Genomic DNA, 17,131 nt, shown 5'->3' on the forward strand with positions numbered 1-17,131 from the left:
GAGCAAAGGGAATCAGTTGTTTGATCTAAAGCTGTGTTGTTTTTTCTGGTCTGTTATGAAAAATAACTGGTCTAGATGGACCTAAAAGGGCCTGTTTCACCCTCTAATTTTTTGTTTTTGTGCCACATGGTTCATATGCAAAATATGAAGAGCCAGATCCTAATCAGGTATACCAGTATAAATCTAGAGTAATTTCTAATGATGATATTCTGATTCTGCACCATTTAAGTCAGATTTCCCCAGTGACTCTCACTGAGAATCGAATATGGGCCCTCCTAGGAAATTATTTTGGATTTTAAGAAGTTAGCACAAGGATTCAAAAGTATTGGATTATTATTTTGCAAGTAGAGTGGACGCGGGGATGAGGGCAGCATGTTTGGATATGTGCTTCTCTTAGAGTTTCTCAGGGGAGAACTTAGAGCCTAATTCTGGCACAAGTACAATCTCAATGGTATTTGAGGGTGCTCAGCATCTCATGGATCAGACTGGGCTTTGGCCAGTGCCTGTGATTTAAGAAAGGGCTATTCCAAGTGCTAGCCAAACATCCCAGACATTACTGTCACTATGTGTTTTATTTTTCATGAAGATGTACGTATCTCCTCATTCTTCTCCAGTTACAGAGGGGGCTTACAAGAGAGTCTTCACAGCTTCCATAGATCGACTTGAGGTTGTCATTAGTTTCAGATGTTGTTGGCACTGGATTACAGGGGCTACAGCCAAGAAACATGTTTAGAAGTTTGGATTACTCTTGTAAATTTTAATTAATCACTTTGCTGCTGTATAAGGCAGCTCTATAGCACACACTTAATGCTCAAGTATTCCATTTCTTACAGCAACATTGGACTGTGGGTCAAAAAATAACGCTGCAGGGCAACAAATGTCTCCTTTCATGACCGTTTTATTTGTGAAGGAGCTTTCTAAGTACTCCATGAGACTGGAGGAATCTTATTTTATGGGTACATGTTAATGCATTTTACTGTTATATCTGCACTGTCCAGTGAGGAAAGTGGTCACTGGAAACATCTATCCATTTGTGCAGACATCTGTCTAAATGTAGCTTCAAAAATGTTGTCATCTTCTGGCACTTTATGGATTGCAAAAGTTACCCAGAATGTATTAAATGTGTGCAGTGGCCAGTCAGGTTCCTAAGGAAAAGTGTGCATTATGGGTTATATCTTATTACAGCAGATAGGGTCAAAGTGGTTTCAGGGTGTAGTCTGGGGGTGGGCTGCCGAATCTATTTACCATCTCTCAATTTATATTCATGAGAGGACAAGAATAAGACTTTCAAAAACAAGGTTTTAGGCAAAAATAAAAATCATCATCTTTGCCCTTCTCCTGTCACCCACGGTGCTTCCCAGAATAGCCAGGCATAAACCATGATGTAAATCTAACTGTAAGCAGGGCTGCTGCACTCTCTGACCCAGCACTGTTTCCTGCCCCTTGTCCATTACATCAGCCAGAAGCAAGACGCTCGACAGCCCAGCTGTGCACCACTAATTACCACCTGTAAACTAGTTATGACAGGTTTTCACCATGTCCCATCCTCTCTCTTACCGTCTGCTGTTCCTCCTCAACCACCACTCCAAGCCTCAGAGCTGCTTGTCAGTAACACAACATTTGGAACATTTGTCTCTTCAGCTGAGCTTCTCTGAAGCTATGAACTACAGCTCTGTGTGTGTGTGTGTGTAAATTTAAGTAGCTTCCTTCAGACACCACTTCTGATATGCGTTCTGCACAACACACATTACATTAGTGATGCTTTGCCAATGAAATGTTTAACTTTGAACCTTAAGAAAAATAATGAATGGGAGAGGAATGGCTGAGTCAGGGGACAGGTAACAGATACAGAATCTGTCAACTCTAGGCCACCAGTTCAGAACAATTCCTGGCTAGAAGTAACAGAAACCTGTTTCCATCGAATTATTGTTTGACAGTCTAGGTGAAATGGGTCAGTGGGCAGCTGTCCATGTCACAGAAGCTGCCACAGTCAATAGTGGTTGGGCCCCTTGTTGGCAGGCTCAGCAGACAGGCCAAGCAGTGTATGGACCATGGTCAGTCTGAATTTTCCTCCCAGCCATAGGGATATAGATTCAAGAGAACAGGGTTGAGGCAGTTGGAATCATGTACAGAGAATTTGCAGGGCATGGCTGTTGGAATCTCTGAGTGTGATATTCATCCCTTTGCAGAGGGACCCATACACCTCTTAAGTCACATTTAAATGCTATTTGTGAGCTTAAGTTGACCTTGTGTGGTTGCCACTCTGCACGGGGGTGAATTTCACCCAGTCTCCAGGGCTTTCAGTGCGGCACCTTCCATCAACACTAAATTCACTAAGAAAGTAGCAAAAAGAAATTACAAGAAAATATAATAATATAGGGCCAAATCCTGAGTTGGTGTAAAACAGCTGTTTACTCCATTGACTTCAGTGGCGCTATGTCAAGGATCTGGCTTGTAATGTACAGTCATACAAAAATACAGTGCACAGACCATCTTAAACAGTGGTTCTCAAACTTTTGTAGTGGTGACCCCTTTCACACAACAAGCCTCTGAGTGCGACCCCCCTCCATTAAATTATAAACACTTTTTTTCTATTTAACACTATTATAAATGCTGGACGTGAAGCAGGGTTTGGGGTGGAGGCTGACAGCTCGCGACCCCCCCAGGTAATAACCTCGTGACCTCCTGAGGGGTCATGACCCCCAGTTTGAGAACCTCTGGTTAAACATTCAGTCCAATTGAAAGAGATATTTTAAAGAAAAGGGGAGAGAAATTGATTGATTAGTGGGGGAAAGGGGATTTGAATCTGCACTTACTCGTTTTTTAATATGCTGACATTGGTGGTACACATTAGGTACCATCTAGACATTAATCAGAATGTAAAATCAGCTTTGGCATAAAGGAGACTGCTGTGAAAAGGAGATCAGAGACTCACAGAAGTTAAAGATAGAGGAGGCATATTAGATTAGATCTAGTCTGTGTCCCTAAGGCCGGTTCGCATTTGTTCCCAACACTGCGTTTTCTCGTGCTTTGTGCAGTTTAGTGTTAACTGTACTTATGGACTTTCCACCACTTCCCCTCAGAGACTATTCTACAGGGTCAAAGATCTCACTGGCAGAAGGTTTTCCTAATATTCAGCCTCAATTTACTCCTTTTTAATGTTACCCCAAACTCAGTTACACCCCTAAATAATTCCTGGCACTTACTCCCTTCAGTTATTTGTAGGTCCCTCTCACCCCCTTTCTGCTTATCCAAAATGTGTCTTTAGCTTTTGTACTCTTCCCTCTGATATCACTCCCTCCAGTCCTCTGTGCGCTCCTCTTCGACTAGTTTGTTCATGTATTTCTAGTACGTGTCCCGAGCTCAAGATAATCTTGGCTTTTATGTTATAGCCCTGCAGAGTGGTTGGCATGGAGTCGCACTGTCCTGGGAAAAGCACCTGTGAGATTTTACCTCAGGCAAGCAGGCCTGTGTGAAGGGAGAAGGAGGTGACCCTCACCCTGCCTTGTTTTTGGCATTCTGTTCCCAGGCCAGGATGGGCTGTGTTAGTCTGGGAGCTATGGAGGCAGAGAACCACAGAGCATATGGGTGTGTGTGTGTGTCTATCAGCCTTGGGATCTATCACAAGAGGCAGTACAATGAGCTGATTTCCTGTGATCTTGCCCCTCTTGTGTTTCAACAGTGGGTGCTGAATTGTTCTGCTCTGCCTCTTTCCCTCCGTGCTCCTCCCTGTGAGCTTGCAAGAGGGATGAACGGAGGTATGGTATGGCAGCCACTTTGCAGAAGGGGCATAATGTAGGGGTAGTCAACAGGGCTGGGAACCAAACTGAATACCAGGCCTAGCTTCTCGACGCAGATACCTGTTCTGCTGTCACTCTGCATTCCTGCCAGGCTAGGACCGGCGTGATTACTTCCACCAAACCTGTCCCAGAGCCTGGCACTCAAACCAGCTGATCAGCTACTCAGTCTCCTCCTCACGTCTTAACCATCTACTGCCAGTGGTGGTCCCTGGAGAGTCTGCCAGTCAGCAAAGCAGACGGAAAGCTCGTAGGCTGGTGGGTTAGATTATTTTTGGACCTTGCATACAGCCATCTGTTTGGGACGGAGCCATGGGTTTGTGTTACCCGCCTGGGGCAAGGTGCTGTGGTAGCCTGTGGGGAGGAGGAAGCAAACAGGATGAAGAAAATTATCCTCCTCTAAAGAAGCTGTATCAGCTGTGTGACTGTTCCGAGCCTTCAGGCAGCCAGGACCTGGCTGACCCACAGTGAAACATCAGGCCGTACCTGGGCTCCCATCCCCATCACTTCTGGCTGCCTACAGACCAGACATTGCTGGGCTACCAGAAAAGTTTAGTTTCCGTGCAGCACTGACTCCTGTTTCCCGTGACAACCTGGTTTTGAGTCTATCAAGTATATATAGAAACCTTTGTTGCTATAGCAACTGTCCAATGCTTTTTAAAATGGAGCAGTCAGTTTCTCAGGTTGAGAAGCAGCAAAGTGGTGCTGCTCTCCAGGAGGCAAACAGCTGTTTTCGATCTCTTCTGCAAAAGGTTCCAGATCTAGGATGCTAGGCATGATGTCTGGGTTCATTATACAAGGAGGTGCTGTAAACCCCTCTGGGGGAGGGGGCTCCAGCTGTTGTTTTGATGCCTGAAGGGACCCATTCAGCTCTGACTTGACACTGCAGTGAAGATTGTGCTGGGCTGAAATTTTAAGTGTTGTTTGTATTTCCTGCTATGTGCACATTTCTTTGTCAACCTAGAAACATCAGAGTTAAACCACAGCACCAGAAAAAACCTATGACCTCATCAGAAGGTGATAAATTATAAATCACAGACAAAGACTCCAGCGAACCTGCAGCCCATAAGCACGTGTGATACAAAATCTTGTAAGAGAGCAGGCAGCACTTAAAGGATTGAATGTTGTAGCCTGCAGGAAAACAATCTGATACCATCTAAAAAGAGGGTGGGGAGAGGGGATGGGGGGATCTCAGCAGCTTGCCTTATAGCTGTAAAGATTAGTGTGACTTTGGTGACGGTACCTGCAGTGTGATTGCTAACCAGCAGTGTTTGGTTGCTGTTGCAGGTTGAACTCCTGCTCCCACTGTATCTTTCCCTCCCTTCTCTTGCAGCAGACAGAGGGGCTCTGATTACACCTCTCTTTCCAAAGAGGGAAATGTCCACGCTTCTGTTTCTGAGGGGTGGAGGTGTTAGAATTGACAGTGGCAGACCTGCTGAGCATCATGCGTTTCACAGGAAGCTTACATGTTTGGCAGTCCTGTTATACTTTCTTGTATCTCAAGAAACGTATTTGAGAGAGAGATGCTTTGGCTTAGGGGAAGCTGCAGTGCCTAGTGCCAGGAGACCGTAGGTGCTGGTTTCATCTCCTCTGCTCAGGGTTCTTAATATTTCTATGCAGTTCATGACCCTTAGTAGTGACCAAGGACCCATATCATCACCAGCCAGCAGGCCGGTATCTATCGTTTCCCTCTGGTTCGTTACAAATAAAGTAATGGCAAGGTTGAAGAATATGGTTGCCAGGTGTCCGGTTTTTGACTGGAACACCCAGTCGAAAAGGGACCCTGGTGGCTCCGGTGAGTGCCGTTAAAAGTCCAGTTAGCAGGGCTAAGGCAGGCTCCCTGCCTGCCCTAGCTCAGCACGGTTCCCAGAAGCAGCTGGCATGTCCCTCCAGCCCCTAGGCGAAGGGGTGGTTCAAGAGGCTCCGTGCGCTGCTCCTGTCCCAAGTGCCGGCACTGCAGTTCCCATTGGCCAGGAACCCCGGCCAATAGGAGCTGCAGGGGCAATACCTGCTGGCAAAGGCAGCCTGCAGAGCCCCCTGATCCCTCCGCCTAGGGGCTGGAGGGACACACTGGCTGCTTCCAGAAGCCGCCGGATATGAGCATTGCCTGGAGCTCGCACCCCAACACCCTTCCCCCGTCCTGAACCTGCACCCTGTCCCACAACCCAAACCCCTGCCCCAGCCCTGAGCCCCCTCCCACACCCTGAACCCCTCATTTCTGGCCCTACCCCAGAGCCCACACCCCCAGCCGGAGCCCTCAGCCCCTCCTGCACCCGAGCTCCCTCCCACACTCTGAACCCCTCAGCCCCAGCCCAGAGCCCTCTCCTCCACCCCCAACCCCTCATCCCCAGCCCCACCCCAGAGCCCCCACTCCCAGCTGGAACCCTCACCCCCTCCTGCTCCCCAACCACCAGCTGCAGCCCGGTGAAAATGAGTGAGTGAGCGAGGGTGGGGGACAGTGAGCAGGGGGCAGAGCCTCAGAGAAGGGGCGGGATAGAGGTGGGGCAAGAGTGTTCGGTTTTCTGCAATCAGAAAGTTGGCAGCCCTATTGCAGAAGGTCACTTTAAGCAGAGCTGGGACTAGAACTCAGGACCTAGTATGACAATACAGCCTAATGTCATACACTCAGAACAATGAATCTGTGGGCTTGGCTATCCTGTATGTACCTACTGCTCTAACCATGAGACTGCCCTATGCTATCAGAGACAGGAATAGACCTGGGAACCCTAATACTCCCTGTTCCAATGCTTTTTCATAAACATCTGTGTAACTCACTAGCAAAGTGTGTGTTGTGTCACTCTTAAGGGGCTGCTACACATCGAGGATAACTGGCTGCTTCTGCTGTCAGTTGTGCCATTACCTCAAGTGGATTGGATGCCTTGGGACATAGCTAAGGAGCTACAGAGCCTTCCATCTGTAGGACACCAATTTGAACCCAGCCCAGCTCAGCAGGGATTAAAAACTGTTCCCATCTGATAGACGTTTGGTGGGCCGTACACAAGATGAGTGTAGTGGTTCTCAGTTCTCGCTACCACATTGTATAAAGTTATCACCACACTTTGCACCAGTTGGTGCAGTCTGCAGAGAAGGCATGGAGACTGAACTACCCCTGCTACACCAGGCAGCCCCTCGCCCTCATCAGGACTGTGGCATGCTGTCAGGGCAGTGATTGTGGGACTGTCCTGTTGATTAAACAGAAAACTTCATTCACCAGGGCTGTGAAGCAAACCCCTTCCATGGCATTAAATCCAAATAATTTAATTTTTAAGCTGATGTGTGACTATATGCAATTTATTTTCGAAAGTACAAATTAGCTCAGTACATAATTTGCATAAGATGCACAAAACTTGCGAGCTAAGTCGCAGGAAATCAAACCCACTTGCACTTGGTTCACCTACATTTAAAATCATGAAATCTTCCTGAAATGATTCATCCAAAGCCTGAGCCCCAGAGCCATGGTTTGCCTTGTGCAGAGCTGATCCATGGAAAGGGACAGGCTGTTGAGCTAAAAGGAAGCTTTTTAGCTGCAAAATTGTGCAAACCGGATTGAGCTATTTCTGGAACACGCTGTAATGTATGCGTCTAGCCTCACTCTCTTCAGTAACAGCCAAATGTTTTTCATGCAGTAAAGAAAGTAAAATAGAACAACACTGTCCTGGAGCCAGATTTTCTATGTACTCCCTAAACTGTGGCTGCAAAAGCCTGCATGTGTGCACCCAAACACGTAATTAAATGCATTGGTTACAAGAGGGGTGTTGCATTGAGACAAGAATCTTCTGAGTGTAATCTTAGTTCAGCCACTGACTCACTGTGTGGACTAGGGTTAGCCACAACACTCTCTTTATTGTTGTTATTAATTAGAACTAGTCAGGAATTTTTTGACAACATTTTTTGTCGGAAAATGCTGATTTGTCAAAACTCGGGCTTTTTCTGGGGATGTATTAGTTTTGGCAAAACTTTTGTCAGCAAGGGTTTTTTAGGTCCAGGACAGAATTTCTGGTCAAAATTAGAGCAAGACGGACCCACCCCAGAATAACCAATAGCTCAGAGATGTTAGGGCACTCACCTGGGATCTGGGAGATGTGAATCAGGCAGAGTGGGGACTTGAGCCATGGTCTTGCATGTGCCATTGAGTGCCCTGACCACTGGGCTCTAGAGTCAGCCTCGTGCTCTCTGGCCCAATGAATACTCAATAATGTATACAAAACGGAACAGCTCCACCAGGAGAGAGTGACTCTGTAGCCTAATGGTTAGGGCGCTCAACCGGGGTGCGCTCTGTGTGATAGCTACACTGGTGCAAAAATCCCACCGCAGACAAACCCATAGTCTTTGAAAAAGAATGGGGGAAAAGTGCATGAAGATATAGAGGGAGAAGTGAAAGCGAATAATAGTACTCATTATAACGATTGTCATCCATAGATCTCAAAGTGCCTTACGAAGGAGGCATATCTCCATTGCACAAATGATGAAACTGACACTAAGAGGGGAAGTGACTTAGTCAAGGTCACATGAGAGAGAGAGCGAGCTGGGAAAATAACCGAGGTCACCTGACTTTACTCTGGTGTCCTCTTCACTGGACTGCTGCCCAGGAGGAGAGAAAAGGGAAAGAAGGAAAGAAAACAAGACACACACAGAGGGTTTGGGGAGGATAGAAATGTTTCCAGGTTAAATATTTTCAATCCCTGGTTGAGTAGTGCCTGGCTGTTTCTAGCAAACAAGCCTGACAGTGATGCCAGCTGTAGCAGGGAAAGGCTGAGATAGATTTTTAGTTGTTTTCTTTTTGGAAAGTTGAGAGGTACAAAGTGCAAAGCATTAATGCGTATCAATGGGTGGCTGGTCACACATTGCTTTGCACACACTAATGGAGAGCTGGGTGAGGTTTTATTAGCAGGCATCATCTCCAGAGTAAGTCAGACACTGGGCTGCATTATTGATGTATGAGGCCCCCATCTCCTCTCCATATCCCACAGGGGTTAAGGCAAATTGGGGATATTTATAAACTGCTGTGATGGTAATTAAAAAGAAAATAAATTGCAGTTTTCACACCTTAATGGAAGTCCACTGTTATGAAGAGTGTGTCACTGGGCTAAGCATACTCGGAATTGAGCCAAGGTATCTGATTGGTAGAGCATTTATTTCTTAGTGTTTTATATATGAAGCACTGCTATGTGATAAGCATTGGCAATAGGGGACCAGTACTCTTGGATTTTATTCCTTTCCCTAGGTTGGCAGTATGGTCAGATGGTTAGAGCAAGGGACTGGGAGTCAGAACTCCTTGGTTCTCTTCCTTTTCTGCCCCTGATTTGGTGTGTAATCTTTGGCAAATCACTTATCCGTTCACTGTTGTCTCAGTTCAGTCCTTTGTACAGCCAGTCTAATCATAGAATATCAGGGTTGGAAGGGACCTCAGGAGGTCATCTAGTCCAGCCCCCTGCTCAAAGCAGGACCAATCCCCAATTTAATCATCCCAGTCAGGGCTTTATCAAGCCTGACCTTAAAAACCTCAAAGGAAGGAGATTTCCACCACCTGCCTAGGTAACTCATTCCAATGCTTCACCTCCTTCCTAGTGAAAAAGTTTTTCCTAATATACAACCTAAACCTCCCGCACTGCAACTTGAGACCATTACTCCTCGTTCTGTCATCTGCTACCACTGAGAACAGTCTAGATCCATCCTCTTTGGAACCCCATGTCAGGTAGTTGAAAGCAGCTATCAAATCCCCCCTCATTCTTCTCTTCTGCAGACTAAATAATCGCAGTTCCCTCAGCCTCTCCTCATAAATCATGTGCTCCAGCTCCCTAATCATTTTTGTTGCTCTTCGCTGGAACCTCCAATTTTTCTACATCCTTCTTGTAGTGTGGGGCCCAAAACTGGACACAGTACTCCAGATGAGTCCTCACCAATGTCGAATAGAGGGGAATGATCACGTCCCTCGATCTGCTGCAATGCTCCTACTTATACAGCCCAAAATGCCGTTAGCCTTCTTGGCAACAAGGGCACACTGTTGACTCATATCCAGCTTCTCGTCCACTGTCACCCCTAGGTCCTTTTCTGCAGAACTGCTGCCTAGCCACTCGGTCCCTAGTCTGTAGTGGTGCATTGGATTCTTCCGTCCTAAGTGCAGGACTCTGCACTTGTCCTTGTTGAACCTCATCAGATTTCTTTTGGCCCAGTCCTCTAATTTGTCTAGGTCCGTCTGTATCCTATCCCTACCCTCCAGCATATCTACCTCCTCCCAGTTTAGTGTCATCTGCAAATCCACGCCACCCTCCAGATCATTAATGAAGATATTGAACAAAACCAGCCCCAGGACCGACTCTTGGGGCACTCCGCTTGATACCGGCTGCCAACTAGACATGGAGCCATTGATCACTACCCGTTGAGCCCGACAATCTAGCCAACTTTCTATCCACCTTATAGTCCAATAATACCCATGTCCTAGCTGCACTATGATGCTAAATTATTTAACGTTTGTAAAACTGCTTTCAGAGCATCAGATGGGAGGTGCCAGATAAGCAGAAAGTATTGTTTACTGTACTGTTATTTTTACTGTGCAGTTTCACTTAGGGCCCTTTAAAAATGTCTGTAAAAGTTCAATTGATATTTAATAGATTTGAAAGTTGATTCGCAAAACACTTTCTCACTGTACAGCACTATAAGAATATGCTATAAAGACATATGCAGCCTTGCTGCTGAAGCATTGGATGGTTTTAGCATGCAGTCTCACTTCTGATATTATACAGGCTGCACACATGCAGAACTCTAAGTCTATGTGCAGACTTAGACATCTGTGCCTATCGCTACGTTAGTAATTTTTGTCAGGCTCTCCCACACATTGGTGATGGCTGGGTCTTAATCACCTAGATAGAAAAACAGACCTTTACCCACTTAAGCAGAACATATACAGATCTTAAAGCCACTGGGAAAGTAGAATTTTTTCCCACATAATTCTCTCCTGCAAGTAGTGTGATCCTGAGATTCAAAGGGAAAACAAAACACGGAGAGGGCTGGAGTATTTATTGTAGATAATACAATTTATTTGGGAATGGGGGGCATTGGATTAAAATTGGATCTTGAGCCTTCCAGAAACTGCAGTTCCTAAACTAGAGGGGGAAATGTAAATTTCAGATTACACATACTATATTCAATACACTTTGCTTGCAGTGAGCTTTTTCTGGCCTTTTATAAACACTTCTAGCTCTCTAAGGACAGAGGCATTGTGGGAAGGAATGTCGGCAGGTTACAGAAATTTGATTGCCTACTAAATAATTCTCAAGAAGGTGGGTAGACTTATTTTAGTGAAAGGGACAATGAAGTCCTACGGAATTTAATAGAAAATGGTAACTTTTCCAACGTTTGTGACATAGCCTACAGAATTTAAGAGAAATATATCCATATTGTAGAATTCCATAGGCAGGTTCAAAAAACCTATAAAAAGGACCTCATTCTCTAGTAAATCCTGTGGGCTGTTAAAGTTATTTTTATAGAACTCTGTAAAGTTTTTTTTTATAGACCTATTGGTTTCATCCCTGTTAAATTCACTAAGACTTGTCCTTAAAAGACAGTTGAAAGCCTCAAAATTCAACAGGTTTTTCTTTGTTCCCAATTAGATGTTGTTCTTTCTGTGCAGATTTTTCCTTCAGAACAAATGCTTTAGTTTTTTATATTAAACCAGTGTGAACAATCCCAATGCTTATGATCAGCCCTATAGTACCAGTAAGTTTGTATGTGATATCGTATGTACTGTGCGTGTATGTGTGTGCACAATGGAAGAAAAACATTAATAGGGGGTCAGATTTCAATTTCCAATAAGTTATTTAATCATGTTTTATTTTCAGTGGGATGGATAGTGGAGAAAATGACTTGAAGAATTATGAAGAAACCTTAAGATGTCCAGTTTTATTAAACCCTTGTAGTAAGAATTGACTTTGTAGTTCTTCCTTCTCACATACAAAAGCAAACTGACCTAAATGGCCGAGGAGAATGACCATGTCAGTGTGTATTTTCAGAAAGGTCTGGGAAGAAGCATAGTGCAGTAAAGGGGGCATAGGACCTGGGCTCAAAAATTCTGGGTTCTATTTTTGGTTCTGGCACAATGACATTGGGACTTTATGCCTTAGTTTCCCCATCTGTAAAAACAGATAATGTTACTTGCCCACCTCACAGGTCTTTTGTGAGAATTAATTAACATTTATAAAGAGCTTAGAAACCCTCAAACAAAAGGTGCTGTATGAGGGCAGAGTCTTACAGTTGTCTTTAATTTCTCCCATAGATTCTCGCTGTGCCTCCTTCTTTCTCTCATTTGCATGCGCACATGCAACCTGTCCCACCTCAATGCTTTCACACACATTTCTCTCATCGGGGCTGCTCCCCTTCTGGAGATTCTGGACATTGGTCAGAACAGACGGAAGTTCGGATTTATGCAACAATACTGTAGCTGTTCTAACTAGCGTGTACTGGAGAGCGAAGCCAGCTGATGTGACACTGCCTGGCAGGTTTAGTATGCACTGACAGCATAGCCCTTCTGCAGGGGCTGTCTGAAGGCACTTTCATTGACACTGCACAATGGCAGCTGTCAGAGGCTTCCTCTTGCTGCTGTTATTCCTGGAACCATATTGTCTTTTCCTTAGATCTGCATTAAACGGATCTGAGCAGCCATTTGAAGACTCTTTTCATGGGTACGTTTTTGTGACGGGGTGCATGTTGTCTAGTAAAATTTAGCCCACTTTGTCCTAAATAATCGCCTGGTTATAAACACCCCTTAGAATGCCGAGGAGGAATTCACTGCAGTGAGCCGATGAAGACAACTATCTGGCCTTCCGTCCCCCCAGTTTGAAAAGACTGGATCTTCCCCAGTTCCTGAACTTTTGCACAACCTCCCTTCTTACTGACTGCAACTGCATCTCTGGAGCCAGTCCTGTCCTTCTGGCTCTCCTCCCTACAGCCATCAGCTTACTCCAGCTTCCCATTGCCAATTAGCCCAGGAGATGCACTTGCATAGCTTCACTGGGAGCTGTGTGCGTGCATCTTCCGAGACTTTACAATCAGCAGCTAGGGTCCTTGTGGTCTCACACTGGCTGCTGTTTTCCCCTTGGCTTCTTCCTACTCCTTTTTCTCAACCGTGAGAGTGACTGCCAACTCTCTCCCCCCAGGGCCCCTTCCTGCTCTCCCTGGCTTTATACAAGCCCCTCTTCTTCCTGTCTAGCTCGGCTTCAGGTCAGTTAGGGCTGTATTTCCAGCCTACACCTCACCCCGGTGCAGCCCATCAGGTCAAGCATCCCATTTTAACCCCCTCAGGAGTGGGGTGGGGTGAATGCCCCATCAGAGGAGTGCATACCAGAGATTAGTTTCAGCATCTGAGAGGCAGTCAGCACTGTCTTCAGCAAGAGCTTCACTACAGCTTGTCTACCAGCTTCAGGAATCCATCACTGTTCCCTTTGATAGTGCCCCCTAAGACCGGGAGTCCACAACGACCCAGTTCCCTGGTCTTGACCACCAACAATCAGTTTGTTTCAAAGGTTTCCTCCCCTGCCTCTGTGGTTTGAAATAAATCCGTTTAAATGTACATAAAAAGCCTGGCTCTATGTGACACCATCGTTCTGTGGGCATTATTTCAGAGCAAACACTACTGAACCCCACTGATGGAACAGTGACCCCACAATACCAGAACGTGAAGGAGGAGAACTAAAAGTAGGCGCTTGGTGAACAGGTCTGGTCTAATTCAGTACTCATGCTGGAAGCGTCACAAGTTCAGCTCTAACTGGAATGATCTTAGGTTCATGTCCCACATAGAGAGGGTGTAGGGACTGGGGTAGGGAGAACAAAATCCCGTGCAAGAATGGGGTGAAAAATGGAGCCGGGTGAGAGATGGGAGTGTGGAAACAGCAGAGTGGAGAAAGAAAAAGCCTGCTGCATATTAGTGAGGAAAGGTAGTGGGAAGGTCTGGGAGTGACCTCAATGGTAGCAGATGACAGAACGAGGAGTAATGGTCTCAAGTTGCAGTGGGGGAGGTTTAGATTGGATATTAGGAAAAACTTTTTCACTAAGAGGGTGGTGAAACACTGGAATGCGTTACCTAGGGAGGTGGTAGAATCTCCTTCCTTAGAGGTTTTTAAGGTCAGGCTTGACAAAGCCCTGGCTGGGATGATTTAGTTGGGAATTGGTCCTGCTTTGAGCAGGGGGTTGGACTAGATGACCTTCTGGGGTCCCTTCCAACCCTGATATTCTATGATTGATTCTATGACTGGAGTACCTGGGGAGGGTGTGTTGGTTGTGTGTGTATGTTTGAGAGTATTCCCAAAAAGAAAAGGAGTACTTGTGGCACCTTAGAGACTAACCAATTTATCTGAGCATAAGCTTTCGACAGCTCACTTCACGAAAGCTTATGCTCAAATAAATTGGTTAGTCTCTAAGGTGCCACAAGTACTCCTTTTCTTTTTGCGAATACAGATTAACACGGCTGTTACTCTGAAACCTGAAGTTTGAGAGTATGATCACTTAACGTGTGTTGTTTTCTGATTCAAAGAAAACCTGGGTAACTACATTTTGACGTCTCTCTCTCTTCGTCCCCACAGGCTCCCTTTCAGAGATCACCGTACTAATGCCTGAGTGTTACTGCGACTTCAGAGAAATGACTCTGTAGCGGCAGCTCACCAGGTAAGAGACGTGGAGGCCATTTGGGTGGCGAGTTGCCTCCCATGAGTTGGTGGCTGTCCATAGTGATGGCTCTGTTTTGGTGAATATCACTGGAGATGTGCTCTAATGACTTGGAAAGACTGTCTGGAGAGCGGAGTCTACAAAGCCTTCACGAGGATGCAGCCATTCTGGGGCCATGTTGCAGGGCTTCTGGTCAGCCTATCTTTGTCTCCACTCTAGCTTCAATTTCCAGCCATAGGATCTTGTTATACCATTCTTGGCTAGAGTAAAGACCACTGTAGTGTCAGATATTGTCTTCCAGTGGAGATACTTAAACTGTGAGATGAGCATGGGATCCCTATAGGAGCTGAAGTTTTTCTACGAATTTGTGAAAAGATTCAAATTTAAAAATGGAAATGGTGCAGGTGACCTTAGCTGCCATCTCTCAGAGAGGTTCCCTCTGCACAGAAGTCTGCAAAGTCTATCTACATGTGCTCCTCTGACCTTCCCACAGATGGTTCCTCTGTTTCATTTATGATACAAAGCCCCACCCTTTAGCTTGCTCATAGCTCCAGGGGGTATTTACCAAAGTTCTTGTGGTACTGGTATCTTCCCTGGATAGACTCTGCACAAAACAAAGGACTAGATTCTAGCTTTATACCCATGTGCCTGCATGGGGGGAAGTGTGGAGACCATCCATTCCTGGTGGAGCACTGGAGGGATTGGGTGGGCACTGCTTTTTGGGCAAGGGGGAAAACCATCTTCTCAATCATGAAAAGAGCACAGATTGCTTCTCCTTCTGCACTGCCCCTGCTGCAGGAGTTGGGGAGTAGATGGCAAAGGGAGGGCCTTGGCTCCATCTCTTGCAAGCCTCTCCTTTTCCAAGTCCTCCTTCAGAGATCGCAGGGACTGCTGTGGTGAGCAACCCGTGCGCAGCCATGCAGTGGGCACAGCTGCCAAGGTTTGTGCAGCTCCACATGTGATGTTGCATGCAAGTTATAGAATGAGCAAGTCTGTACATGTGCTAATTATTTCCATAGGACCATAAACCTCCATTTGTGGTCAACACACCCTGCTCCAAGCAGTGGTGGGTGGCATTTGGAGCTGCACAGAACTTGTCATCTGGGTTGCGGATATGTGTGGGCAGCTCAGGTAGATGGTGGGGTGAATGGTGAAGGGTATGAGGGTACAGATGGGTGGGTGCTGGACAGTGGTAGGGTCTCTGGAGCTTGGAGGTGGGGTGAGTGCTGGAAAGCGTCTGGGTAGATGGCCGGCGCTGCCTGAACTGTGGGGGGGATGGACAAGGTGGACAGGCGCATGGAAGCTGAGAGCTTTGTGGAGATGTGAGCTCATTGTCTGGTGGGTAAGCTGGGAACTGAGGGAGTTTCTCAGGGGATAAGAGGGCCAAGCTGGGTCTTTCTCTGGGGGCTGGGGTTACACTGGGGACTGAGGGGAATCTGGCTGGGAGTCTGGGAGGCCGAAGCCTGGGGTTGGGGCTGTCTGACTGGGAGGGTGCTGGAGCCTCTCCCCGACCCGCTGGCTGCTGCCACCTCTTGACTGTTCCTTCCCCTCTGTCATCCAGACGGGGGAGCAGTGCCGGAGAGAAAAAGGAGCTCCCGGCAGAGCAGGCCCCGCAGCAACTTCTAGTGACCTGCTGCCGCAACAGCATGAGTGCCATGCAAGATGCACTTGGCAGCCCTCATTGTGGGGCGAGCTTATTGCCCCTCCATTGCCTGGCCAGAGTGATGACCTGGGCCAGTCTTCATTTCTTTAGTGTAGTGAGCAGGTCCCCAGGTTCACCCCCCCCAAATTGTTTATAGAGAGAACAGGGTATGAGGGAACCTTATATCACAATGGGTCTAATTATGAGCCATATATTGTATCATAGAGTATCAGGATTGAAAGGGACCTCAGGAGGTCATCTAGTCCAACCTCCTGCTCAAAGCAGGACAAATCCCCAATTTTTGCCCCATATCCCTAAATGGCCCCCTCAAGGATTGAACTCACAACCCTGGGTTTAGCAGGCCAATGCTCAAACCACTGAGCTATCCCTCCCCCCTTGTGTGCCACAAGACGTGTCCTCAATGGGAGACAGAATTTTCTCTAGCTGTTGTAAAGTTGGTATCTAGATTGTTTTACTGAGTACTTTACAGTTATGAAAGTCACCAGCCAGCACCCAGAGCCAAGAAGTTTCTTCTGCCTGCAGTGCAGCAAGGATGGCTGAAGGTCCATGCTTAGAATCAGTGTTTGTGGAGCAGGAATGACCCTTTTCTCTTCCTCTAAGCAGAGAGACTGGCATTTTCTTAAGTGAAGGGAAGGCAGTGGGGTGTAGTGGTAAGAGCAAAGGACTCAGAGCAACAAAGGTCTCTTTGACTTTGCAACTGATTCATTGACCTTGGGCAAGTCATTTAATCACTCTGTGCCTCAGTTTCCCCACCTGTAAAATAGGGAGAGTACTTGCCTAACTCCCAGAAGGATTGTGAAAATGAATTAATGTTTATAAAGATCTTTCAGATCATCACGTGGAAAAGCATTGCAGAGCCAAGCCACAATCACCTTTTCTGATTGCATGACCTGCAGGGTGCATTTTGTGCTGTTAGGTCTTTAATGAATTTGAATCACTTGGCTCATATGAGAGAGATGAACAAAATCCTTGCATGTAAAACACTCTTTATTGCTCCCCCCTGGGAACACATGGC

The 17,131-nt window shown here is 46.4% G+C and overlaps 1 protein-coding gene across 6 annotated transcripts in view; it reads left to right on the forward strand.

Moving 5' to 3' along the window:
* HIVEP3 (HIVEP zinc finger 3) overlaps positions 1-17,131 on the forward strand; it is a 493,156-nt gene that overhangs the window by 269,304 nt on the left and 206,721 nt on the right. For 5 of the 6 annotated variants that reach the window (XM_078849452.1, XM_078849451.1, XM_073317990.2 and 2 more), the window contains one exon: positions 14,372-14,453. The exons of the other annotated variant lie outside the window; for it this stretch is intronic. The gene's annotated coding sequence lies outside the window, so the exon portion shown is untranslated. The remainder of the gene's footprint in view (positions 1-14,371; positions 14,454-17,131) is intronic. 6 annotated transcript variants of the gene reach the window in all.

The sequence above is a fragment of the Lepidochelys kempii genome, chromosome 19, assembly GCF_965140285.1.
Source record: "Lepidochelys kempii isolate rLepKem1 chromosome 19, rLepKem1.hap1, whole genome shotgun sequence".
In the NCBI taxonomy this organism is placed as follows: domain Eukaryota; kingdom Metazoa; phylum Chordata; order Testudines; family Cheloniidae; genus Lepidochelys; species Lepidochelys kempii.